Source organism: Hirundo rustica, chromosome 2, assembly GCF_015227805.2.
Source record: "Hirundo rustica isolate bHirRus1 chromosome 2, bHirRus1.pri.v3, whole genome shotgun sequence".
Taxonomy (NCBI): Eukaryota; Metazoa; Chordata; class Aves; order Passeriformes; family Hirundinidae; genus Hirundo; species Hirundo rustica.
Window position 1 is genome coordinate 13450725 of NC_053451.1, and position 27726 is coordinate 13478450.

A 27726-nucleotide genomic window follows, 5' to 3' on the forward strand; every position below is an offset into this window, starting at 1 on the left:
AGGCTAATGGTATTCTGGGTGGCATCAAGAAAAGTATGGCCAGCAAGCTGGCGGGGAGATCCTTCCCCTCTACTCAGCCCTGGCGAGGCATATCTGGAGTGCTGGGACCAGTGCCGGGCTCCCCAGCACAAGGGAGATGTGGATATAGTGGAGTGAGCTCAGGGAAAGGCCACAAAAACTATCAGAAGACTGGAGCCTTCAAAGTAGGAAGAAAAGCTGAGAGGAGCTGGGACTGTTCAGCCTGGAGCACAGAAGGCTCAGAGAGAAGCTTATTAATGTGTAAAAATATCTGAAAGAAGGTGCAGAGCAGACAGACCCAGGGTCTTTTCAGTGGCTCCCGGGATCACTGAGGCAATGAGCACACTCTGATACACAGGAGGTTCCTCAGAAAATGCTGCATTACTGTGAGGCTGACACTGGCACAGCTCACCCAGAGAGTTTGTGGACACTTCATCCTTAGAGATGTTCAGAACCCACTCGGACATGGTCCTGGCCCACTGGTTCTGGGTGACCACTTGAGCAGGGAGGTTGGACCAGATGCTTTCACTGATTATCTAATTCCAGGATCCTCTGAGGATTTTGTTCCAAGGTATTTTTATAGCTGAAGAGAAAAAAATGAGACAGTGTCACTCCTTTCTTTGTTCAGTATGGTGACTTGTGAGAAAAGAACACTGGTCATCCTGTATCAGAAATATGCATGTAAATATAACAGAAATAGCACAAAGCACGTTGATGTGAGCTAGGATTCTTGCTTGTTTTTTTTCTTTTCGATTTTACCTCTCTTCTTTCCTCTTTCTCATCTTATGTGATACTGTTAACAGAACCAGGGTACAGCCTCTCTATTTTTAGGGAGGAAAAGGGTTTGCTAAAATGAAAATATTATTTTTCTTCAGCCTTTCTCCTGTCCAAGGATGGGAAGGATTGGACCCAGGTACTTCAGAGCCGAGTGCTTCTATGTAGATATGTGTCTGGTAAGGGACAGCTTTTTCCTATTAGTACCCAATCTGCCACTTTCCAGGTGGAAAAAGAGTAGCTCATCCAAAGGCTGTGCTGCTGGAGCTGCCAGTAATTTTTCCTTTTCCACAGTGGAGGATTGTGTCAAGTACTTTTCCAGGCAGAATGTGATGCCTGAACAGTTTTCAGATTTCAGGACCTCAGTGCCACACGTGGTTTAAGTTGTAGGAATAATGCCACTTTACAGGATACAAACCTTTCTGAAGAGGGAGTCACACTCTTACATAGCTTTAATTCATAGGTAAGGTGGCTTAGGGGAACAGTGACCCAAGAAATGTTTTCTGGCTTTATGTGTCAAACAAACAATTCAGAAATGCTGAGCACCCCTAAATCTTCATCAAATGGGGGCTTTCATCGCCTTTTAAATTCTGTGGAAAACTAAGAGCTAATTTGAACATTTTTTCTTCAAGTGTTTTTCCTAATACAGGGTTAAAACACATGCTTCCCCTAAACTTTGTGTTATATTGCTGTGTTGTTGTTTTGTTTTTTATATTTTGTCTTATGGCTGAAATTTTAAGAACCCCCAAGTTTCTAAAACTCAATCCCTCCCCAGTGTTCCCTCCCATTTTCCTTCCCTCCCTCCCTCCCTCCCTCCCTCCCTTCCTTGCCCCATTATGCCCTCTCACAATTATTTTTCTTTTCCTTTAATTGATATTTATGAATTTGATGGTCAAGTGACAAGGTTTTTGAAAAAAAATTAGCTACTGAGCTATCAGGAGGATCATGTTTCTGCACAAATCATGGCTTCAGCATTCTCCCGTCATTTTAATGAGGCACATTCTTTTGAGCTGGCAAGTCACAATTCCACCACCCAGAGCCTCACTCTGAGGTATTTTTATAATGTCACAGTTTTTTGTTATAATCCTTGCTAGCTGGCACCATTTGGCACATGCTTCCCTGCAGGCTATTTCTAATCCCATTACTGGGGAAGTGACTCAGTTTGTAGCTTTTTTAGCACATTTGAGGGAACATCTGAGAGACACTTTGGTCTCCATCAGAAATGGCTGCGTTTATCTAGAGTTTCCAGCTGTGTTTAGCTGAAATCCAGGGAGAAAATGCTGTTTTAAAGGTAAAGAGTAGATAAAGCAAATTTAAATGTTCACCTTGATAATTAGGAATGCAATGATTGATGGGAAGCTGCCAGGAGAGTTTCATAGTTTTCAAATAGAAGTATAGATCAGAATAAATCAACTGTTTGGTTTTTCAAATGCCCATTTCTTCTTCAGGAAAAAAAAAAAAATATATAGAAGTGAACTGAAATTTATGTCTAAATTCTCCTGCTGCTACTAATTAAAAGTAGGGGGTTTTCTTCTTTAAAAATAACTAAAGCCTGCTTGTTACCCATAGAATTGTTTTTAAACTCTATTCCCTTAATTTGTCAAGCTAATTCATAATGAATTACCTCTATGAGAACTTTGGAATGATACAGGATTTCAATCTGTAGGTATATACTTAATTTCTAATTTTAAAGAAAATACAAACAGCTATTCTGGCTCAAGCTGAAGATGTAGTTATTCTGACCTTCTGTTTTGCATGTGGCCATTAGCAGATGATTAGAAAAAGAATATAAAAACAATTATTTTTCCTGTGCCATAACTTTCTGATTCTGTAAACTTTTTCTGGAGCTTTTTCTGAAGCCTTTTCTGAAGAAGAGGTTCATCTTTGAAGCCGAGGTATTCATCTTTGTGTTTTATATAGTTCACAAACCTTTCTGTGAATTTCCTTAACTGCTTTTGAACACATTCAGTTTCTGACATATACATCCTGTGCTAAAATGTTTCACAGCTTATCTACTCTGTGGGGAGAAAAAAAAAAAAAAAACAAGAAACACAGCAAACAACACCTGTACGTGCTCTTTTCTAAACAGCTCTATGATAACTTAAGTTGATGCCTCTAGTTGTTGCATTCTGAGGAAGACAGAATCTTTCACTTTTACTCACCATATAAATTTTATCCATTCTTTGAAATTATATAAGTATAACCAGACATGTTCTCCCAGAGTTATCTCTTTCTAAAAAAATGTTAAAAGATTTAAACTTTGTAACTTCTTTATCCTTTTATTTATCTCTTCTTTCTGTTTCTTGTATTAGTTCTGTATCCTTTTTGTTTCCCTTAATTAGGCTACAAGAACAACAAAAGCATTCAAAAGTCATATGTTTAAGAGATTTATCCATGTATGAACTTTTTATTTGTTCCCTATTCTCCTGATATTAACTGTCCTTCAGACTACAGCTGAACATTAAATTGATAAGTATGGCCAAATATTCACAAGATCTTCAAAACCTATTTTTTGGGAGGTGGAAACATGCTGTTTCCCCTGCACATTTTTATTACATTTAAAAATTTGTTACCTAGGCATCCAGTATCATGAGAATATTTTGTGACTTTGGTAGACAATTTCAGTGTCAATCCACCATTAATAAGAACCAGTTTGTTCATCTCCATATCTACTCTCCTTTACAGATTTATGAACATACTGAACGTTAAGATGCCTTTACATAACAGCTCTGCAGGGCGCTTCAGGTAGTGAACTTATCCTCACAGTAAATACTGGCTATTTTGTTTTGTTTCTTATTCTTAAACCTCTATTAGTTCATGACCTGGTCACACTTTTTATCTCTTCTGTAGCTTATTTGCTAGAAGAATTTTTAGTGAGAGACTTTGTCAAAAGTGATATGGAAATCCATTTGCTCTATACTGCGCTCATCACACTCATCTATTCACAGTTACCTTCCCCAAAGAATTCGAGTAGATTTTAAGATTTATTTCCTTCCATAAAAGCTGATAGTTATTGTGTCCCTAATATAATAAATTTATCTTTTCATCCAGCAAGTGTAATCTTTTCCAATGCTTTTTATTGATCTCCCTGATATGGAGGTTAGGAGTTGCACAATGTTCAGGCACTGCTAAAGCCCTGCTCAAGATCTGCTGTTACTTCCCCATTCTTCTTGACTCTGACACAGGGAATTAAGCAGAGAGGCTGCAGAAAAGGGGAACGACACTCCAGGTAAACAGGAGATAGATGAGGTTTCTCTGAGCCTCCAGAGAGAAGGGGAGCCAGTCCCCAGGGATACCCAAGGGGGAGCAGGCAGGTTTTGTGCTTATGAGGCTGTGAATTAGGGATCCAACTCCTGACAGTAAAGGCTGGAGGGCTTTGGCTGCGAAAGGAAGATCAGGTCAGCACCTGAGATGCAGAGGAGTCACCAGGACCTGCATCCAGCCAAGAACCTGAGCCACAGAGAAGCACTGGGAGAAGGGTAGAGACTCCCTGAGGCAGAGGATGGAGGGCCCTGCCTGCCAAGCTGAGCTGCTGTGCACGAAGGATTGCTGTTTTCTGGGATCTCAGAGCTGGACATGGTGGAGGGAAGGCTGAGGTTCATCCAGCCCTTGGATGGTTCCCCCAAGGCATATCAACCGTGATCAGTTTGAGGGAAAATGTGTAGGGCAAGTGAGCTGGGGATTGGATCTTCTGCCATGTCCCTGAGAGGGAAGGCTTGAGGAGGGGAGTGGATGGGCCTTCCAGGTCAACCTCTAATAGGCAGCTGAATTTTACAGCAACGATTTGGCTTTAGTGACCACAGGACCCCTCTTAAGGCTCAAGGACTGGGAGCCACCAGTATGAGTTGATGCCTCCCCAGCCTGACAGCTCTCCAAACTGAGGCAGCTGACCTAGGGGAGAAGGGCAGAGAAGTGGATGTTGTTTATCCGGACTTTACTGAGGCTTTTGACACAGATCACTTAGTGATCTCCAGAGGTGCTTTCATCACTTAGCCGTTCTGTGTGAGGCTGTGATTTTACAAGTGGTGAAATGTATCACACAGGAGTTCTAAAACTCTATTTTAGAGTTCCCTTAGAAGCAGACAATGAGCACCATCGAGTCCATACAACTAGTTATTTTGTTTTCCATTTTATCTAAAGCCACTTTTATCAACACTTCTGTTTCAGACCATTTATTTAAATTTTCCAATATTAAGATGTAATTGTGAAAATATAGCTGTATTTTTCTGTGGTGAAGGGCACAAAGAGGTTATTCATTTTTTTTCTGTCATCTCAACTTTACAGGCCCTTGCCAGCTTACTGCTCCTTATTGCATTAGAATATGTTTTATAGGTGTTTTTTAATGAGTTTAGCAAATTATTTCTCAAAACCTTTTTGGTCTGCCTTTGAACTGAAATCCATACTATGCATTCTTTGTTTTTCTTGCTTTTGATTTTGAAGCTCTTAATTCAGAAGCATGTCTTACTTTTACTAGGCACTATGTTTGGTTATTCTAGGGGGGTTTTTTTGTGTTAGATTTTTGGGTTTGATTATTTGTGGTGGGTTTTCATAAACTGATTTTAGTGGTTAATACCTAGTGCACTCTGAACCTATAATGTGCCATTTTCATATAGACTTCATGCCCTTTACAAGGATCTTGTCTAATTAACTCATTTCAATTTAGTTTTAACAAGATTCCTTATTCTTATGTCCTTTGAATTCTTTGAATTTTATTATGTTATTGTGAAATTTTACTTGCTCACTTCTTTAAAGATAGCAGTAGCTGGAATATTTCAGAGTATTGTTTCAATAACTTCACTTTGAACCACAAGTGCTGTGCCTCGCTCAGAACTACAATATTTGCTTTTCCCATTGTGGTTTCTTTAGCTTGTTCACTCAGAGGCAATCACCTTGGATGCAATTTTAAGTTCTCTACCACCACCTCCTGTGACAATTACCAGCTTTTGTGGGGTTATTTTCTCAGTATTGCCATGAGATTGAGGCACGGCTGTACACATGGTCCCACATGTGTTAGTAGAAGCAAGGTCAGAGAATGTTATCATGCATGTCCAAACAGCTGCCATCTTGCTTAACAGCTCAGATGCTGCCTTCCTGCACAGTTGATGCAAATTTCAAAGCCTGATAAAAGATATCTTTTCACCTTAAATTTATGGAAAATGTTCTTATTTTTAATGAGCTCTAGTTTACACCAGATTGTGGATCATCCCTTTAATTCTGCCATCACATTACTTGAGCAGAGACAAGTGCTGCTTTGAAGTGTCATTGTGCTGTGGAAAAGCTGACATTCAGAGCTGAGTGCAAGATGTAGCACTAAGAAAGTGGAAGATGTAGACTCCTAGACAAGGACGTTTCTCTGAATTTTAATACACACCTGTATGTATTCTCCCAGTCACTATGATTCAAACATCTCAGTGTTTGTTTTGCATCAGAGAAATTAAGTCTTCTTTCATTTACAAGTTTCACAGGGAAAGTTAAAAGTAGGTCAGAAGACAACCTAATGTTGTGTTGTTTTTTTCCACCAGTAAAAAGGAGTGAAAGAACCACCTTTTATGATCAATATGGTGCCATTCCCTTTTGTGTTAAAAGCTGGTGGTTGCACTCTGTGTCGACTCTGCACAGCATGCTCCATTACTTTAAAAGACAAAACTTTAATTACTGGATGGAGAACCTGAGAGGTTACTAAGACATGCATTATTTGGAACTTGCCTAAGGATGGAAGACAAATAAATGAAAGTTATTTTAAAGAAAAAATAAAAATAAACAGACATTTAGATAATGCTTGAGCAACAATATACTAATTCTCTATTTTATACTCATAAATGATGCAGAGACATGAAATAAAAGGATGAAAAGTAGCCTTCTGGCTGCATCAACTATTAAATGACCTTAAAAGAATAATTTAAAAAACCTAATGACTTTGCAATGGAAAAGTTCCTGCTGCGTAAGAAAATTTATTTGTACTTTAATGCATACTAAAGGGTGCATTGTTGACAAACAATTAAACCTAATTGTTGAAATGCAGGGGTCTGGCAAAGTGAAAGTTATAGTGTTAGTATGATTAATAGAGCCTTTTAATTAAAGGAACCCAAGGAATTGCATACCTTTGCAAAAGTTTTCAAGTGGAAAGGAAAAGTACAGGTTTTCAGTAGTGTTTTCTTGGTGTGGTCATTTACAACATTTTGGTATGAGCCAAAATGAAAGGCTCATAACTTGGAAACTGATATTATTGATCAATGCATACCATTTTCTCATGTGATCCTCAATAAAACTACCAAAGTTTCAGTTTAAGCTTGAGTATTCTGAACAATGTAAAAGAGAAGAAAGAAATAGGTATTTTCAGGAATTGTGAGGTGATCTCCCCCCTTAGATCAGATTAGAATGACGATCAGAATGGAATCTTTCAGGCTGAGAAACGTTTCTGAGATCAAGTCCAATCACAAACCCAGTGCTATTGAGTTCACCACTAAACTTTGTCCCTCAGTGTCACATCTGCACCTAGGGATGGTGACTCCGCTTTCCTGGCAGCCTGTTAATTGGACAAGCTTTATAATATTTTCCACGTAGAATTTTTTCCTAATATCCACTCCAAACATGCTCTGTTTCAATTTGAGGCCATTTCCTCTCCTTTGATAGCTTGTTACCTGGGAGAAGAGCTCAGTCCCCACCAGGCTAACTTCTCCTTTCAGGGAGTTGTAGACAACAATAAGGTCTTCCCTGAATCTTCTTTCCTCCAGCTCCCTCAGCTGCTCCTCATCAGCCCTGTGCTCCAGACCCTTCCCCAGCTCTGTTGCCCTTCTCTGGACATGCTCCAGCACCTCAATGTCCTTCCTGCAGTGAGGAGCCCAATACCGAACACAGGATTTGAAGTGTGACCTCACCAGTGCCCAGCACAGGGGGATGGTCACTGCCCTGGTCCTGCTCCCACAACATTGCTGATACAGACCAGGGTGCCCAAACCTTTTTGGCCACCTGGGCACAGCTGGCTCATTTTCAGGCACTACTGACCAGTCTCCCTCAGGTCCTTTCCTGGTTGGCAACCTGCCAGCCACTCTGCCCCAATCCTGCAGGGCAGATTGACCTGTGACCCAAGTGCAGGACCAGGCACGTGGCCCTGTTGAACCTCAGCCCATGGATCCAGCCTGTGTAGATCCCTCTGTAGGGCCTTCCTGCCCTTCAGCAGATTAACATTTCCACCCAAATTGCAAAAATGACTGGGTGAGCACTGAAGCATTGATAAAGCTATTAATCAGCGTATTCCTAAAACTGAGCCCTGGGGAACGCCAACAACTGACTTATCCCAGGTGGATCCAACTCTGTTCACCACCCCCCCAGTGCTCAACAATCCAGCCAGTGGTTAGCCAGGGAAGAGTACACTCATCCAAGCCAGGAGCAGACATTTTTTTCAGGAGATTACCCAGTCTTGCACTAGCTACCATTGTGGCATTTCTGTTCATTGTTCTCTTGATAACTGTATCATGGGTTTGTAAATATATTGTAATACAGCTCCCACTTTAACTTAGAAAGACAGTAACTGTGGTCATTTACAGCTACAGGATCACTCCATCCTCTGTTGTCTTGGAGTGAACTTCTGAAGGCAAAATAAAGCCACTGTCGTGCCACACCATGCATCAGAAAACAGAGAACACAACATTAATTTTCATTTACTCTGAGACTTTTTGTGGGAAGGTTTACAGAGCTGGTTTTTTACTGGTATAAATTATACCATGTAGGTCATTAGCATTGATGAATCTAAACATGATATCTAAAAGCACACATCATCAGTACTTAGGAGTCTAAATTTTATATTTAATGGCAGCAAGATGAAATTTGGGAGACTTAATTCCAGGTCCTAGTTCATAAACTTGGCAGTTGTCACTATGATTTGTGGCACTCGGTGAGTCCAGTTATGGAAACCTAAAGCTCCCATCTCCCTCTGGAAATCCATGCTCGACTACCCCAACCCATCTCCCTTGTGTTTTGTGAGGAACAACTGGAACTGCCTTCACAGGACTCTTTATTGACTAAGAGAGCATTAGATTAATTCCTCTTTCTATTTTCTTAAATCTTTATCTGTGTTTCTGTAAATTATTTTGGGAATATTAAATTACTGACATAAGGAGTGATGTGCATTATTATAGTTTACCTAATGACTGGAGTTAACTGGAGTCATTAGGTAAAAACTCATTTACTTAATGGTGCTTTGTTTTTATTTATATTTTAGTATTGTTGTCTAGAAAATAGCTTTTTTTAAAAAAATATTATCCTGAAGAACTTAATATGTGAGGAGACTGAAGTTCATAAGCATTCTGGGGGAAACCTATTGGTAATTAATACACTTCATAGTATTCCTTTCCAAGACACTTAGCCTAATGACTATAGAGATAAGGCAAAAAATGTACTGTAATATTCCACTGTCTCCTGCTTTGTGTTTTAGACTCTACCTGTGTATAGTGAGCTGTAGGCTGAGGTGCTATTGACTTCAAGAAAAATATACTTGTGATGATGTATATTTTTTAATGTTACCACTCTCTTTTATCAACCTCATCTGCAGGAAATAGAAAAAGATATGTCTCAATCGAGCAAAGTGCTTGGCTCCCAAATGGGAGTTTCTGTACTAGTACCAGGACCAAATCTCTTAACTATAAAATAAAATAAATTAAATTACGAAAAATTAAACTTACCTGGCTTCCATTCAGTGTCACGGTTTCAAATATAGCACTGTCTTTCAGACAGACTTGTGCTCGACAAACCTATTCTTCATATTTACAGTAGTTTTATTTCAAAAAAGAAATGAAACTATTTGTAATGTGAAATCTTTTCTGTATCACACATCTACAGTTATATTTGATGCATTTGACTATTGCTTGCAATCCCTAGGCAGGAAATGCTTTAGAAGGTTCTGGTTTTTGTGTCAGTATTTCATAGGCTTCAGTTCAGGAATTGTAAACAGGAATGGAAGTAGAAATATTCATGGTCCTTCAGTTGCCAAAGTTGATTAGGGATGACAATTTTTCTGTCCTAGTGTTATTTTTCATCATATTCTTGTTAGATTTATAAGTGTTCATTTCAATCCTGGTTGTTTTAAAAATGTATTTTGTGATATTTTCAGGAAGTGAGGTGACGATGCCCGACATTAAAATTTGGGACATTTCAATATTATGAGTTAAATATGAGTGACATTTCAACGTTATCAGGAAATTATTTCTACAAGACCCTTGAAAGAGAGGGTTAGTGGAAAAGATGCAAAATTAATTTCAACTGTGAATACACTGATGAATGTTGTTTACAGGTTTACAAGCTTATCATAAGTACATGCAGAGATAACATGGATTTAATATGAATTGTTGAAAGCAGGCATGACCTAGTGCACATTAACAAAAGCAGCAATTCAGGCTTTCTGCTTGTAGGAAAATATTGCATGAGGTGAGGACGGTACACATCCATTTCTGAAACAAGTATGAAAACTTGTTAAACAATGTTGCACCCAAGACACTGATAAAACTTCTCCAAACATTGTAATTATATTTCATAGATTTCTACCAAATGATATTCACCTTGTTTTCTTTATCTCTTTAAGATTTCTAAACAAGTATGTTTTACTTTGCCCTCCAATTTAAGTTTCTGTTATGAATGTTTCAGCACAGGACATATTAAAAAACCCCAAAAAGCAACAGATTATTAAGGCATTTGATTCCTCTTTACCTAAAATATTTCTAATAGTGAGATTGTAGAAAACAATGAGTTAAGAATCCTGACTGTGACTAACTTTCATTAAAAACATCCATTCTAAGTGCAAAAATGTGTTTATACATAGTTTACCACAAATATAAATACAGCTATATGCAAAAGACAGTTCACATTTTATTCTCAAGAAAAATAATAGATGTAAAAATGTGTATTTTATACCATATGTAAGAAATTAATTATTAATATGACCTGAATATATAATATGTTATTTTGATATAGCAGCAGATTATATTAGTCTTTTTTGCCTAGAGTCTCATGCTATGAAAATGCAAGAAAGGTTTTCAAGATGTTTGTAGCCTAACTTTTTCATGGGGAAGCCTGAGGCTGTCATTACCACATGTTCTGTCACTGCAGCAGAGGGGGTTTTTGTAACCCAAGCTTTCAGGAATCAGTAAGAAATATTTTTAGCACCAACTTAAGGAGGTATGAGGAAATCTTCTGAGGTATTACTTTGTGTACATTAGAAGAACAGACTCCGCATTAATCTGTTCATTGTCAGAGGAGAGCAAGGAGATGTGAACAGTTATTTTGGAAACACGAACAGGGGATCTGACATCTGAAGTAAAAATTATGGTCCAAAAATTGCTCAGATGTTGAGACAAAAGGTTTAGCGCTATCTAATCTTCCTGAGAAGCTCTCTTTTAGATTTCTTTTAAGTTCTCATCAGTTAATAAGTTAAATGTCATTTGGCAGGATTAGAGCTGACCCAGTCTCAGTTTCCACAAAACTAAGTAAGAAACTACACAGATTCATATGTAAATACCCATCCGGTCTGTAAAGTCTGAGCATTTCTGGAACACATCAGATGAGGGAAGATTCTTATTTAAAAAAAAAAAAAAAAAAAAAAAAAAAAAAGAAAAATTATAAGACATTTATTTTAAATAATTTTTAAATGTTTCATTTTAAAACTATGATAAAATCCTTTGAGTAAAGCCACTGTTGCATAGTCCTTAACTTCTATATCAGTAGCTTGTTAGGCTGCCTTACTAGGCAGTGGAACACCAAAGTTTGGATTTACTTTTAGTTAAAACTCTTGTCTCATTCTGAAAATGTGCTCTCTTTAGAGTAATAAGATTTTCAAGATGCATGCTCTCCAAAATTAGGTAGAAAAACAATCTCTCAGGACTCATATGCCCTGAAGGAGACCAAGCGAAAGGGATGTGATTTTTTTAACCTATTGTATTTTTCATGTTCATCAGAGGTTCAAAAGTTCATTCTAGATCTCAAATTTGCTTCTGTTTTCACCAGTTTAAAATGTCTAGAAGTTCATCAAGTAAGCCTTAGAGGCAGGTTTCTCCTGATGGTTATTTACCATAAACAGCAGATAAACAATGTCTCTCCCTGTCATGTGGAGCATTTTGCATTCCCTAGGCTTCAGCGCCCTCATCTCACAGGGGTAGTTGTCTTTGTCTTAGAAAGTCCAAAATGTTCATGTTCTGGGACAAAAGGAGAGAGGTCCTTGAAAAGGTCCATGTCAAGTATTACCACAGAGTTGTTGAGACTTTGAGGAAGGATGGGATTGCCAGCCCCAAACAGCAGCACTGTAGTTCTGCTGAGAGCTCTTTGATTCTTCTTCCTGAGGTGTCAGCTCCCCAGAGTGTCCACAGAATCAAAGAATGGCCTGGGTTGGAAGGGACCTTAAAGGTGATTTTGTTTCAACCCCTTTGCCATGCTCAGGGGCACCTTCCACTATCCCAGGTTGTTCAGGGCTCCTTCCAATCTGGCCTTGAACACTTCCAGGGACAGAGCAACCACAGCTTCCCTGGCAAACCTGTGCCAGGGCCTCACCGCCTTCACAATTAGGAATTTTTTCCAAATTTTTTCCATAATGGGGTTGAGACGTTAATTTTGAGGAACAGAGGATTTTTTAGGAAAGTTAAGATAATAAGTTGCTGAATTAGCTGAAGTAGATAGGTAATCTTTGTTCGCAGTTAACAGAAGCCGGATCTTAGATAAGCTACCCCGGATCTTGTAACTCATTTCTTGTCAGGTTTATGTTTATGTAGTTGTCCTTGTCATGAAAAACAGAATGTGGTAAATAAGACATAAGATAGCTGCAGATTTCCTGCTTAAAGGACCCATTGAACACAGGAAACTGTAAGTTCTACCAAGGAATCATTTGTCACGAATGCATTGAAAAGGTAGAAAGGTCAGGACGAGGAAGACTCATCTTACTTCCTCATTTTAGGTGACCCCTCCCCAAAATAGACCCCCGACTCATTTTAAGAAACAAAGTACGCATGCTTAATAGCCTTTTTGCCAATTAGCATACGAAGCGAGGAATGGGAGGTGACAGGGGTATGAATATGCATTTGTATTTTGGATATTCAACACTTTTGTAAATAAAAGACTTTGTAATTACCTGTGAATTTCACAGTGCGATTTAGGGAAATATCCCGCGTGCTGCCCGGCCGTAATAAACATACACTTTCTAACTTTAAACTGTTAGAGAGTTTTTGTCCGTCACAGTTGGGTATCGATACTAGATCAATACCCATATTTCTTTAATAAATCAGGGTGCATACAGCCAACACAATGACGAACAGAAGTGAGTATGTCCAGCTGTTTTCTCAGAATGAAGGGCAGAGGAATGTAAGCTTCTTGAGTGTCTTGGGTAAATCTGCAACTCTTACACAGTGGCTGGATGCTTAACCCTAGGGTTTGGCTTTACTCTGAGTTGCAGATACTTAAAATTTTGCCTGTTGCAGTGATGCGTGTAGAGCTATGATTACAGCTACAGATTTCTAAGCCCCAGGGGGAGGTGTTCTGGCAACTGGGTCGCTCTACCCCATTTACTACACTGTTTTATGCTTTAGAGCCTGTATTTTCATTTCTCTGTGACCACATCTTGGCTACGTACAGAAATTATGTGTCTTAAATTTTTCATGCAGTAGACGGAATCGTTTCCCTTTGATGAGTATTTAAAGAATACAGCTGTCTGAGATATGTCTTAAGTAGGAGACTGGTTCAGAGGAAATACAATGCAGCCACTGCCAATTTGAGAGAGCCTAATGTCAAGCAAGAAATGTGGACTTAAATATATCTGAAAGCAAACACACTTAATGATAATGACAAGTACTTATGCAAATGAACTGCTAATACTCATCCAGCCAGAGGTGATTAAGTCTTTTAGGCCAACTGGAGATTTCACCCAGCAGGGACTATGTGAAAAAAGACAAAGGTTTAAATAACTTGAGGGGTTATAGCTCTAGTGCTGCACTTAAGTCACATTTCTCTGAATTATCCTTCCTTTAATGCCTCTTCCCTTCCCCCAGGAAGGAGGTCACAACTTCAGTTACCTTGTAAATCTTTTAACCTACACATTTTAAGGCCTGTAAGAGCACTGTAACCTATCCCAGAGTGATATGCTGGTATTAAATAGACTGGAATAATGAAAGGACCTAAGGGATTATCTAGTCTGATACTTAATTATGTAGACTAGGGTCAAGGGAGAGGAATGAAGGAATTACATCTGCCTCTCACTCCTATGGTGTTTGTCCACAGAAAACAGTTATTGATACATTTCTATTAAAAGCCTTGCAAAGGCAACACAGGCTGGATCGAAAATTAGGTACGTGTAATATGGTGAAAAGAGGTCTTCAAGCAAAATGAACTACCTTATCTGACACAGAGAAAAGGGAAATTTTTAGCTACTGGAGTTCTGCTGTAATAGTTTTATTCCCAATACTTCATTTAGTGTATCATGTTTATGTGGTGCTAGCCCTTTGTTTTGTATTTCATTGGCGAAAAAGTCTGTTCCTCCCTGAAGAAGAAGGTGCAAATGCATCTGTAAAGACAAAATAGAACAGTAAGCAATTAAATGTTGTTCTAAGAAAAGAGGTTGGATACTTCTGCAGATTTTTAAGGCAGAATTGGTTTGTAACAAGAATACATTCTCTTCAGATGTATATGTTTATATAAACACAGATATATGTATTTTAGCATAAATTATCCAAGTTCTGTTTGTCATTGAAGACTATTTTACTAAATATATTTTCCAGTCAGGCAGAAACTGGGTGCTTGGCACATGCAACTACTTTAAACCTTTACTCAGAATTATTATTAACTGGTTTGTGCTATTGTGACCAATATTTCAGGAAAACAGAGTTGTACAGGCTTATGACTCAACAGCTTCAGGAAAAAGACAGTAGTTAACAGGTGTTATCAATCAGTCCTCAATCTGGTCTTCATAGCCGGGAGAAGAGGATCCAGCTGTCTGAGGTTTTCTGATTAAAAATTCCTCCTTAATAATCTCTCAGTCTTTTGCTTGTGCCCACACATGTTTTATACTTTTCAGTGGGCTTGGGGAAATGAATGGATTAGTAGTATCATGAGTCTGATTCAGCAAGTTAATTAAAGGCTGCATGTATAAAATGGAACAATGAATTATTTAGTGGATAACAAACATGATCTAAAATTCCATTTACTCACATTTTGGGTCAATTTTTAGTTTCAGAATCCATACACCAAAACCTAACACTTTTGCATATTGCTATAAGTAAATGTTTGCCAACAACACGCTTGTTAAAGTTTCAACTGGAGGTCTGTTGAGGGCTTTGTGACTTTACATTTGGGATATTTGTTTTTCATCCTATTCCCCATCCCCAGAGAAATTTCAGGCAGTGGTGAGAAGACAATTGTTTGTTGAAGATCAACACTAAACATAAAGCAGGTTATAGATTTGGACCCAAATTGCATAACATGTCTTGCTGAGGGAATTTCTGCTCAGATTTTGCTATGACTTTATAATGAACCAATTGAAACTATAGAGATCAAAGCCCTGATTCAAATCAAGATCTGAGTTTTACAACACAAAATACACATAAACTCACTCACACATCCTTGTGCTTGTCTATCAAACATTTAATTAAGGCGGCTTGGTGAGTTTTTTTCTGTGCAGAACCCTACGGCAAAAATATTCCTCTTGATTTCACTGGGACTTTTGCAATGCCATGGTAAACCCAGACAGAATATTTTCCTACAAAAAAGTTTTAATGTCTGGCCATTTAAAAAGTACTCTGGACTAGTTTTACTGTTAACACATATTTTTCTGCACCTTTATCATCATTGTCAGTATGAAAGGCCTTATAAATCTGCAAGACTGACTTTCAGCAGTGCCTTTAATGTATGATGTCCTAATTAGAAACAACTCCTCAATGTTTCTTTCATTTAGAGCCAAAAGAGGCCACAGATCTATTGTTCACAATGAATGGCATCCATTTGGTGTAGGAGAGTGAAATATCTACTTTCTCAAATCAGTTTATGCAATGTAGTTTTTATTTTGAATAACTGAAATCAGTGGTAGACCTTTATAAAGCACCTGACTGATGTAAGCAGTTTTTCAATAAGCCATTATTTAAAGAAATATCTTGAATTGTCAAAGACTAGGAAGACCACAATATTTTTTTCTTCTTGCCCACAGAGTTTTCTAGGGATTGAGATTAAAAATTTTTACAAGATTCAAGAGACCTGGCTTTCTGAATGTTTTGAGTTTTTGTGTCTAAAAGGACACAAATTTCTGCAAGAAATTTAAAGCTTTGTGCTTGTTTCACACTTCTGAAACTCTCCTATTCAAGCTGCTACTCAAGAATGGCAAAACACTTTTTCAGAAGGAGCATTCCATTTAAAAGCTAGTTGTTTCTAGATTATTAAGTGTTTCACAATTCAATTTTTAATCCTAAATGAGAATGCTGGGCAAGTTCATGTGCATCTTCCTCATTTTTCTGTCCTAGTAACAATATATCCACCTTGGACAGAAATTTATAGAATTCTACATCCCTATCATTTGACACTGAAGGAAAAGTGAGAAATAAAATGTCCTTCTGACAATAGTGGTATCATCTTTCCTTCCCATATTTTCTCTCCCAAACCATTTTAGAAATGGATCATTTTTTCTGAAAGATATAATTATCTAGATTTGGGGATTTTAATTTTTATGATCAACCTTTGTCTCATAGCTATCATACTCTAAAAACAATTCAAAACCCTCCTAATAATAGTAATAAGCAAGAAAATTCTTTTTTCAAGGTTTGAATTCAAAATATTTCTTTAAATTTACTGAAACTTATATAAAAACAGATACTAGATCATAGATACTGAATATATGAATATCAAGTTTTATTTTTAACAATTTATATTTAACAATTTATTTTCCTGCCTCATTATGCAGGAAAAAGGAGTGTAGGCTAAGTAAAACTTTCATAAGGTGGTAGAGTTTTTGTCAGCTTCTGTTCTTCCAGAGGAAGTATCTGGGGGAAATGGATAATTACAATGCCAATTTTTATTATCAAAATAATGTGCAAAATTTATGACCTGATAAATCTGTCCTTGGATGGAGATTCTCATTTTGATAATCCCCCTAAAATGAGTAATAAAGCACCTCTGATAGTAATAAACCATTTTTCTTTGACATTTCATGATAAGTGTAACAACAAATAAAGGAGGAACTTCAAAGACTGCTTACTTCAAAAGCTCTATAAAGTCCATTTGAATAAAATCCATGACTTTCATAAAAGTGGTGTTGAAAATGTCATGAATTAAATTAATGGTCTACATCTCCTTGCTTCATATTGTCTGTATTTTAATCATAATTTATTCTTCCGCACATCCTGCATGTTGTTGATTGAAGGAAATATTAAATCCAGCTGAGCTTTAAGCAATTTTAAAAGGAATGACTGAATATAATTATACTTGTTAATAGTCCTGAATCTGCTTTTTTATTTGCTGCTGTCTGTCATATAACAGATCAGTAAGCTTTGCTTTTTATAACTATCATTAATCTTTCACAAAGATTCAAAAAATATCCATTCTATAACTATATAGTGTTAGTTTTCTTACTATAGCCTTGTCTAAATGTTCTTAGTGTACCAGGAAAGTAAACCACTCAGATTTGATCAGCTTCTGGGGGAAAAAAAAAAAAAAATCAACTTTTCCTAATAAAACAAAATAAATTTTTGATATTCCAGTTACAAAGAAAAGTTTATTTGAGAATAGGTTGAATTGATTCTGAAACCAAACATTTTAGAACATGGGTTTTTTTGATAGAAATGAAGAGCAGTGACAATGTAGACCACAGTGTCCAGCTCATTTTCTTCTTTAACACCACATTTTTAATGTGTGATGGGACTTTTTTTGGTAGTGTCTGTTACACTCAGAGGAAAATTAAGGTATGATAGATTATCCTGAGTTGAAAGGGATCCACATGGATCATCAAAGTTCACTTCCTGGCCCTGCACAGGAAGCCCCTAGAATCCCACCATGTGCTTGATGGTTTTTTCCAAACACTTCTTGAGCTCTGTCTGGTTTGATGCCATGATCACTTCCCTGGGGAGCCTGTTCCAGTGCCCAGCTGGGGAGGAGGAGCCATTTACTAATATCCAGCACAAACCTCCCACAACACAGCTTCAGGCTGTTCCCTCAGGTCCTGTCACTGGTCACCAAAGAGAAGAGATCAATGTCTGCCTCTCCACTTCCCCTCCTGTTGGTGTTGAAGACCAACGAGGTTTCCCCTCAGTCTCCTCTTCTCCAGGCTGAACAAAGTGCCCTCAGCCACACCTTTCATGCTTTCCCCCAAGTCCCTTCACCCTCTTTGTAGCCCTCCCTTGGATACTCTCTGATGGCTCTATATCTTTTTTATATTGTGGCACCCAGTACTACTTTTCTTCCACTTTAACCACTTTCTGTACTCCCCCACTATGGAAAAATTTCTTGGGTTGGTATGGATCAGAGCCACCCATGTGTGGTGTCCATTAGCGTAGATAATACAACTCACCATGGGTTTGCCTTTCCTCCCAAACTATGAATGTCATTGTCACCGAGACACACAAAGCAATTACACGCAGACAAGAGATTTTCGCAGAGGTTCTTCTGATCTAGCTCCCAGCTGAAAGAGCGGAGAGAAGAGACCCCTTTGTTTATTCCTTTTACTTTTTATATATTTGTGGGTCTAGCAGAAGATTGGCTTTTTGGGGTTTCCACCCCTCAGCCTCAGTGGCCAGACGAATTGCCAGTTACAATTGTATTCAAGTTAGAAATATGCAAACAAAAGACAGAGAATGAAAAACAAAGGATTTGTTTATATTACTTCTGTGGGAAAGGTAGAAAAACTGCTCTAATATTCTACAGTAACTAAAAGATCTGATTCCATTTATGAAAATCAAAAGGCTAATAAAGAAACTCAGAAAAACCAGGGTAACATGTCATAGTTTCTGTTTTGGTCCCTCATACACTGTATTGCAGGAAATGTGATATTGACAATCATAGAAACAGATTTAAAGTGAGTTCTGTTGCATTGTAGCATTATGCCCAGCACATGTAGCAGGATTTGCCCTAAGAAGCAGCCAGCATTAGTGACCTGTTGCTAGCACTGGCCAGCTGAGCGAGCTAATGATAGCTGTAATCCAGGGTGCAGTTTACTCTGTTGTGACTCCAGCAGAGACAAGGATTTCAAAGTCTGAGTTCTTTACTCACTTCTGGCTGGCATGAACTTTCCACTAAGAAACCATTGGTCCTCCTTGGCCTTGTCTGTACCAAACTTTATGTGTGACCCTTCCTATACTTTTTCTAAATACTGTTAAGCTCCTTTTCCAAGGAAAGAATCTTACACAAGCTGGGTAAGAGTGCCAGAATGCAGTCCTTTCTCTCTATCCATGTCCAGGCTCTATTAGTTTGCAGTATCAGTCCCATTTAACAGAGGGAGAAAATTTTAAAGAAATATGTGTTTTGGAACTCAGTGTATTCATATATATATCAGTGTGATCAAAAATTTATCTTACAAACTTGCATTTTTGTAAGAAAATAATCTGAGCAGTGGACAGACCTCTGGTGTAGAGGGGCAATAGTGAAAGCGCTTGTTGATGTCCTGAGATAAAAAGGGATCAAGAGTGCCCTGCCAGGGAGAAGGCTTTTTCCTTGGGATAGTTGATCTGTCACATGCTAGAGAATGTCACCACGCACCATGACTGCCAGGGAACCAGCTTCCTGAGCCACTTCCTCAGGCTCTTGGCTGGAGTGAACCATCAAGACTGACTCACTGCACCACTGTTTGCTGCTGCTAATGAAATGTAGATTTGCTGATGCTCTCATGAATGATATTACAGGACCTTCTGGAGCTGGGGTACCACTGGCTGTGTGATCTACCAGGAGAATTTATGAGAGATCTGCATAATATTTCATTATACACCTCCTTTTTTTTGGTGGTGCTTGTTGTTTTCCTGAGGGGTTCTGTGTGTGCGTGTGTGTGTGTAGGAGGCATTGTTGCGCATATCGCTACTTTTTATAATCGCCTTCTCAATCTGTCCTGTTCTTAATATATTTATTTCTTGCATGTCATCGCTGGCAATGCTGGTGTTTTTCTTTGTCAAGTTTTAATTTTGTCTGAAATTATAAAAGTGGAAATAAAACCTCAATTGCATAAGAATGATAGGGCACACTGCATCAAAACTAGTACTGTGTTATTTTTCAGTAGCAGACAAGTTTTCTCACTAAAACTGACCTTGCAATTTATCCACTGGGGAGCTAGATAACACAACTGCACCCTTTGAGATTATAATAATTACTGTAGTAATGTTGGACAGATATTTATCTGATACTTTTCTGAGAAGGAATTGATATTTTAATATAGTATTTCCAGGCTATATTTCTGTTAACAATGTTAACAAATTTCTGCAAAAGTCATATTGAGCCACAGAAACTCCCTTAAGAAGCCTCAGCCACATAAATATTGTAACTGAGTCCTTGTGCAGTTCAGCTACAGAGCAATGATATATACCAATGCCTGAATGTTTCTTCAAGATCACATTAGTTTCCTCTTGGGATAGCTAGAAAAGGTCAAGATCCATAAAGTAAAAGAAGGAATAACAAGGAAACTGATCCCATATGCCACCAAATAACCTTTCCTATTCTTAAGTGACTCCTTCAAATTAACGTGGTCAGACATGAACCTAAACATGCCCGTGGTTTTCTGGTGAGCCTGACAATGCCTTAGAAGGTTTGTAGCACTACAGGTACCCTTTTTTTCTGAGAATTCACTAAGTACTGTTTTCTCTGCCACTGGAAAAGCCTGTCAGCCTTTGTGTTTAGCCTAAACTATACTCCAAATATATTCTGGAAAAGATGCAGGGGGAAGAAGTGCAGTGAAGAGTGGTGGTTTGCAGCATAGATACACAAACAATAAGGAAGTTTCAGGTTTCTGGGGCAGTTCTTCAAGAATGTCTCAACCAATATCTCTCATAAAACCTTAGAAACATGATAACCTAAAGAGAACGCATCAGGTTAGATAATATCAATGCCATAAAACCCTACATGATGTCATGTGGGAGCGGCTGCCTTTTTCTTTTTATTTTTTAAGATGATGCCTCATTCATTATTTTTGCTTTCACTTATGATTTCTCCTTTCAATATTGTAAAAACAGTTTCTCTCACACCACCACATCTCTCCACAAATTTAATTTGTTTATCTTTTGCAAAAAGTATAAGAGTATAAATGTGAAACATATTTTAAATGAAAAAGGGCTTATACAGCTAATTTGCAAGGTATTTTTGTGGGCTTTAATTTGCTTTCTATTTCAGTTATGTAGGCACAAGAAACACTTATGGGAAAAGTAAGTTTTTTTGTACAGTCAAGTGTTTCAAGTTAAGATGTCACCAGTTGTAAGCTTTTTATGCCACTTCATATTATTCTGCCATCTACCTTCATTTTGTATTCAATGGTCCTTTAAATAATCACTTGAGGAAACACTGAAATCAGCTAATGAACAGTGTGCTTTAAAGTGCCGACCGTGTCTTTTTAATAGGTATCTGTGTCTTATAAGGCAGAGTTTTGTACCATACATTCACTCTGACTTTATAAAGCAGGAGGGAATTATGAAATAGTAGTTTTAGTGTCATATTTCATTGTTTAAAACTAGGTGCATTTTAGGTGACTGCTGTTTGTGTTTTCATGTGTATAAATTTGGCTCTACATGTTTACTTTTTGTAAGCTCTGAGTAGAGAGAAAATGAGAACAAAGGTGTATTCTTTCATTTGCAATTTAGAAGGGGAGATGTGTCAAGAAAACAAAGAAGGGGAGAAGAATGATATGTGTAAAACCAAGGAATCCAGAAAAGGAGAAATCTGCTATTGTAGGGATGAGTGTTGAACTCCTAAATGTCGTAGACTGACTTGTCATGTTTAAACTACAATAGAAAATTTTACTCTTCTTTCCTCATGTAACTGAAAGGTTGTGAGGAGAAATCCCAGCCTGAACAGATGTAAATTTTGTGCAACTATCCAGAACCAAGAAGTTCTTTGATTCAAGTTTTTACAAGTAGAATAGCCTGAGCAGGAGCCAGATTAACACTGTATGTTGAGCCACATCTGCAAAACATGCAGCAAGGCTGAAATATGTTCAAAAATGAAATATGTTGCCAGACAGTGGTAATTCAATCCCCACCACAAATCTTAAAATATTAAGAGTAGTTAAATAATGTTCACCATCATTAGTACAAACCTTGTGCTTATGAGTAAATGTCTAAGTACGGGAATTAAAACTTCCTTAGTTTAGAGCTTTTTTTTGTCACTATTATCTTACTCCCTGTGAAAATTGGTATACAAATATGGCCTTGTTAGATGATCAGCTAAAATACCTCCTTTTGCAAAATCCAAAATACATTTTTGTTTCTTTGTGTGTTTTTCTTTTTTTTTCCTTTATAATTAATTCTTAAGTAACAATCTGTTCAAGTAAAATCCTGGCCCCAGTGACACTGTGTTTTCAGCTGTCATTTTTGTGCTTTAGCCCCAGTGTAAGACACTATGACCATGTGATATTGCTAACTAAGAAAAGTACCAAATCCCTGAAGCCAGTGCTGAGCACTGCCAAGGACTAAGCCCTTGTTAAAGTGTCATCTACACAACTTCCCTTAACAAAAGAATTATATATCTTGTATTTTTATTTTCATAGTTATTATCTGTAAAAAACTAATGTGTGGAAGAAAGAAGGCCCAAAGAAGAGAGTAAAACACGAAGTAAGGACCATTTGAGATTTCTTTTGCTTTGTAATAGTAACTGTATTGTTCATCATTGACCAGACCTCAAATTTCCTTTTGACTATTTAATATTTTTCAGTCATGGGTGTAGTTCAAGCTTGAGCAAATTTATTCAGCTTTATTTTAGTTCTGCACAACCCCAGGCAAACTCAACCCCAAGGCAAGCCCTTAGCATGGCAGATGTGTGACAGAGTTCTTTGTTGCCATTTAAGCAGTTTTTTACCATTCAGAGTCAGGCAGCATTCTTAGGTCCTCGGAACTGTGGTCTGGTGGTATCTTTGTCCTCCTGCATCAGGGTAGTATATTCCTAACCACATGACTGAAATTGTACTTCTAGAAAATGTAAAGAAATTTAAGGTCCTTGGTAATCTATACTTACAGAGATCTAATTGCTGATCAGCATGTCCAGTATTCCCTCAGATATGCTTTTATTTTTCTTTACGAATGAGTTCATGTTTAGTGCTGCTTACATTCACTGAGGTGTGATCTGTAGGTTCCCATGGGTGAAAGGAGGGGACAGGGTCTCAGATCTCAGGAGGGGCTGGCTGGCCATAATAACAGGAGTCACTAAAGTGACCTGATATACTCAGGTGAGTGCGTTCCATGCGTCCCTTTGAAGTGACTCTTCATCATGATAAAATGAAAACATATCTTTTCAAATCCACTGGCCTGTGGCATCCCCTTTCTGCTAACAGAAGAGCTCTAGTTTTTATTAGTCTCCTTTTTCTGTGTCTGTTTTGGTACAGACCTCTCCCCCAAAACCAGTGTGCTCTGCTTCCCTGTTTGAAATACAATGGATCCGCTTTCCTTTACAAATGACATAACTAATCATATTCTGAGGGGAAAAAATTGAGACAGCTAACACATATTCATTACCGGGAGTGTTGTGCAGGCTGCATTTTTTCCTCACAAGATTGATTAATTAAATATTTATGAAAGAGAAACACCTGGCATACTTCCATAAACAAATAGGTCTCCTGTGGGTTTGCAACAGCTGAGGAGAGTTTTGAGGGACCACAGGGATCTCAGGGTAAAGACTTCCTCACAGCTTGAGTTCTTACACATTGCTGTTTCTCATAAATATGCACCAACACACAAATAATTTCTATTTTGAAGGCAGAAAGTGCAATATCAACAGATGAAATCTAAAAGACAGCCAAAGAGAAAGGTAAAGATTAAGCAGAACAGAAGTACTGGATGTAGAGGAAATGGCTCTTTTTTTATTTATCTAAGTAGGATTTAAGGGGGCTCAGACAACTGGGCCCCTTTTTCCAGGTATTTAATCTAGGGCTGGTAGGCTGAGAGCCTTAGACTGAAGAGATCTGTTGAAATCCAAGGGCAAGGGTTAAGAAATTATGCAAGACACCTAAAAGTGGAAAATTCATTCTGTTCACTATTTCAGCTGCTCTTCCAGATGGATCTGCTTTATAGATACTTCCCAGACTCTTCATCTTCAGTGGAATGTTTTCACTGGTATGTCACTGCTTTAAAAGTAAAAATAATTGTGCCACTGACTTCAGCTACAATTTAGCTGGCGTGATTGCTTTTATTGACCGCTGCTTTACTGTGGCCAGTTTCCTACAAGTGATTGTTTTAGCTCTTGGGAGTGGAAGTAATGTAGCTGTTAGTGTCAAATTCTTGTGCGATATCTTTTACATGTGCTTACATGCCATGTGCTTGCTGTATGTTGTATTATACTTCATCATTCTCCAGCTATGATTTTTGGGGGGGGAAATCTTAGAAACTGGCCAGCTGCACTTAAACTTAAAAGTTTAAGGTTCAGCCTATATGGGAAATGGTCAAGCCATATTAACTGTTTTATGTTCCTGAAGCCAAAGTCCAAAATGACTTATTGTGATGAGAATTTCTGATATTGGTCAAATATTAATTTCTCAATCTCAAACACATTAAAATATATAGGTTTACAAAGGTTTGTTTTGTTTTGTTTTAATGCAGTTTATTAAAAAAAAAATAAATTTGGTTTTCTCTTTGCCACAGCTGGACAAATACTAGAAGAAAACAAAGCCTTTTTCATTTTTATATTCTGGAATAGAAAAGATCGTTTATCAAAGAAAAGATGGGTTTAAAAGCTCAGATTGTTAAACATTTAAATAATTCAGGTGAAATTTGGGAAATTTGGGTGTATTTTTATTTGACTGGGGGGGAGAGGGGGGAGAGGGCAGCAGTGTTGTTTGTTTTGCTTTGGTCAACAGATTTTCTACCAGTCAGTATATTGTGCTTGATTGGACTATTTCCAAGCTGTGAATTGTTTTAAGGATTAAGATTGAGAGGATCATAAGCCTGTCAATCTATTTAGGAAGAGAAAAAGTGAAGGTTTTTTGATGAAGTTCTGCAAACACAACTGGTTTGTAGTGATAAAGTCCAGTGATGTGTATAATAACGTGGAGATAAAGCAGGACTGTGTTTAGTATTAAGAGTAGGTAGCACTTTGTCTTCTAGATAACCTCTATAAGGTGAAATGATTTTATTGCTAATCCTATGAAATTTGGTCAAAAAGTTAATGAAATGAATACGAGCTTTTCCATGAGCTGCAATATATCAGAACGGAGGTTTTACATGATTTTGCTTGTACTGTGCATATTTTTACTATGAGTTTTTGGGGAAGGTTTACTAATACAGAATGCAGAATCACCTTTTACATACCACCACTTTTTGCCAGGGTAATCTTTTTTTTAAATTAATTTCACGTATTTTTCCAGAAACAATAAGCATTAATATGGAGTATATATCAGTGTAATACATTTTAAAAGGGTGATTGCAAAGACTTATTTAATCTAGAGCAAACTTCTTATGCACCTGCAGTTTTCTTTGCTTTCCCTAGGCATCCATAATAACAGTATAATTCATTCCAGGGTTAACCTGTTCCTTTAATGAATGTGTTGAGCCTACATTCTGCAAAAATCTAAAATCACTCTTTGAAATACATGTACATGCTGGATGTCTGAGGATTGGAAAATTCCATCTTTAACCATCAAAAATGCAGTGCAATTGTATATGGTGAAGGTCTTAAATGTCCTGACTAGAAAGAATGTTAATTCTGAGTGGTAGCAGATAGATCTTGATTTAATGAAATGTCTTTATTTCCTGCTAACAGAAAATGATCACAGGATTGTTTAAAAAAGGATGAACCATTGAAATCACCTTGTTAGACATAAATACTTAACAACATTCACTATAATGAGATAAAAAGTGATGGTAGTGAGGTCAAGTGTGAGAAGGAGAGAGTTCAAAGACAGTGTAGACCCTTCAACATAATACAACCTAGTTTGAAAGGAGAGAGGGGAAATGCATTGCTTGATGAGAATAAAAGCCTTGTGTAAGCTTGACAAATATGAAGGGTTTGTGTGTAATGAGAAATGGAATCTGATGAATGAAATGTCTTAATCAATAATGGAATGTGGCATTATTCCGACCATAGTAATATGCCTTCTGCTTTTTATCCTTTCCTAGTGATAGTCTTTCCTTTTTTTTTTTTTTTTTTTTTTTTTTTTTTAATGATTTTGGTGTTTGCTGGGGTTGGTTTGTTTGTTTGTTTTTCTTTAGCTTCAGATTAGTTATGCTAATGTAATGTATTTCTGTAGCAAAAATATTGATTGTGTAATGTCACAATTCTCTAAAGTCTAGGAAAGCAGAAGTAGTATGTGAACTAACAGCATTTTCTAGAAATATTTATGTATTCAAAATTAATTTATTCTTTTCCCTACTTCCCAAATGATACTTTTAAATATGAAATTCTGATTGGATTACAGTAGACGTCATGTTTGTAGTGGGTACTTTTTCAGACTCTTGGGTAATGTAATAATAACCCCAGTGTAAGTAACGGTGGATAAATGATGCACTATTGCATGCTAGTTGCCATTTACTTTGTTTCAGTGTTTATTTTAGCATAATAAAATGAGATCTTTATTTTTTCAGTATTGAGATCTTGTGGTACAGCAGTAACAACAATGGCTTTACAATGACTTGTGATGATAGGGCTTTGTCAGCCTTATGGACTATTTCATTTGAAAATGCTGGAGTTCATTTTGAGCATTAAGCAAATAATCCGTCAGGTTACCTTTGTGACCTCGTGGATAAAGTGTTTGAGAAGCTTCACTGCAGCTCAAGGTTTGTTTCTTGCAAGAGCAACTCTAAGATCTCCTGACTCCTACTTTTAGTCACAAGAAAAACTTCATGTGTGAACCTCCCAGCTGAGATTTTGGAGCAAGCAGCAGACACAAATCTCTAGTTCACATCCCTTTTTAACTGTTTGTGAGCTTTCTAAGTTATGGGCAAAAGCATCCAACCAGGAAGAATTGTGGAGTGACTGTAATTGTGGAGTAGTTGTAAAAACTATTGTTCTCTCATATTGGAAACTAGCCATGCCTTTAGAGCATTTTGGATGTTGATTTTAGAAAAATAGATTGAGAAAAAGTCCTGAGGGCCTTGAGCTGTTGTCATATAAAAAGAGTCACATTCATGCTGAAATCAGACTGGGAGAAGTAATACAAAAAACTACTAAAGCAGAGCAGGGAAAAACCTATCCACTTGTTACTATGGCTTTGGTGGGGTTTTTTGTTTGTTTTTGTTTGTTTGTTGTTTTTTTTTTTCAAATTATCTTCCTATATTTGTTCAATGAATTTCTTAAGTTTTGAAAAAATAACATTAAAAATCTTTCAACATGAAATTTCATAAAAGCAACCCAGCTGATACAGGACAATCTTACACAAGCTTCTCTGTTTTTTGTTAATTTGATTGTTAATAACTTATTACTTGACAATGCTTGAATTGATCTTTTTTGCCTTTATTGTATCAGCAATATGGCCTGAAAATACTCAATATATTAATACCAAGTGCTTATTTTTGTTTGGATCAATTTGACTTAATGTCATTCATATCATTAACATTTTGCAGAAATAATATTGACAAAAATCATTGATCCCTCTTGCAAAAACCATTGTACCAGTTGTACTGAGGACTTGCAAATGTTCAATTCTGTGTTACCCACAAAAAGTGTTTCAAACTGTCCATAGGCTCAACACAGCCAAGCCTAAGTAATCATTGATTGAGACATGGAGGAACAAAAACCAGAGATAGAAATGAATTTGGAAACACTGAGCTTCAGTGAGCAGGTCCAACGATCCACTCAGGCACAGGCACCTCA

At 37.4% G+C, this 27726-nt stretch overlaps 1 protein-coding gene and 1 long non-coding RNA gene across 9 annotated transcripts in view; both read left to right on the forward strand.

Moving 5' to 3' along the window:
- The window catches only part of ROBO2 (roundabout guidance receptor 2), an 865503-nt gene that overhangs the window by 255604 nt on the left and 582173 nt on the right, over positions 1–27726 (forward strand). The window lies entirely within an intron of this gene.
- On the forward strand, positions 23689–26867 carry LOC120748748 (uncharacterized). The gene is made up of 3 exons (XR_005699409.1): positions 23689–23730; positions 23965–24035; positions 26499–26867. It is a non-coding gene; the product is annotated as an uncharacterized LOC120748748 (long non-coding RNA).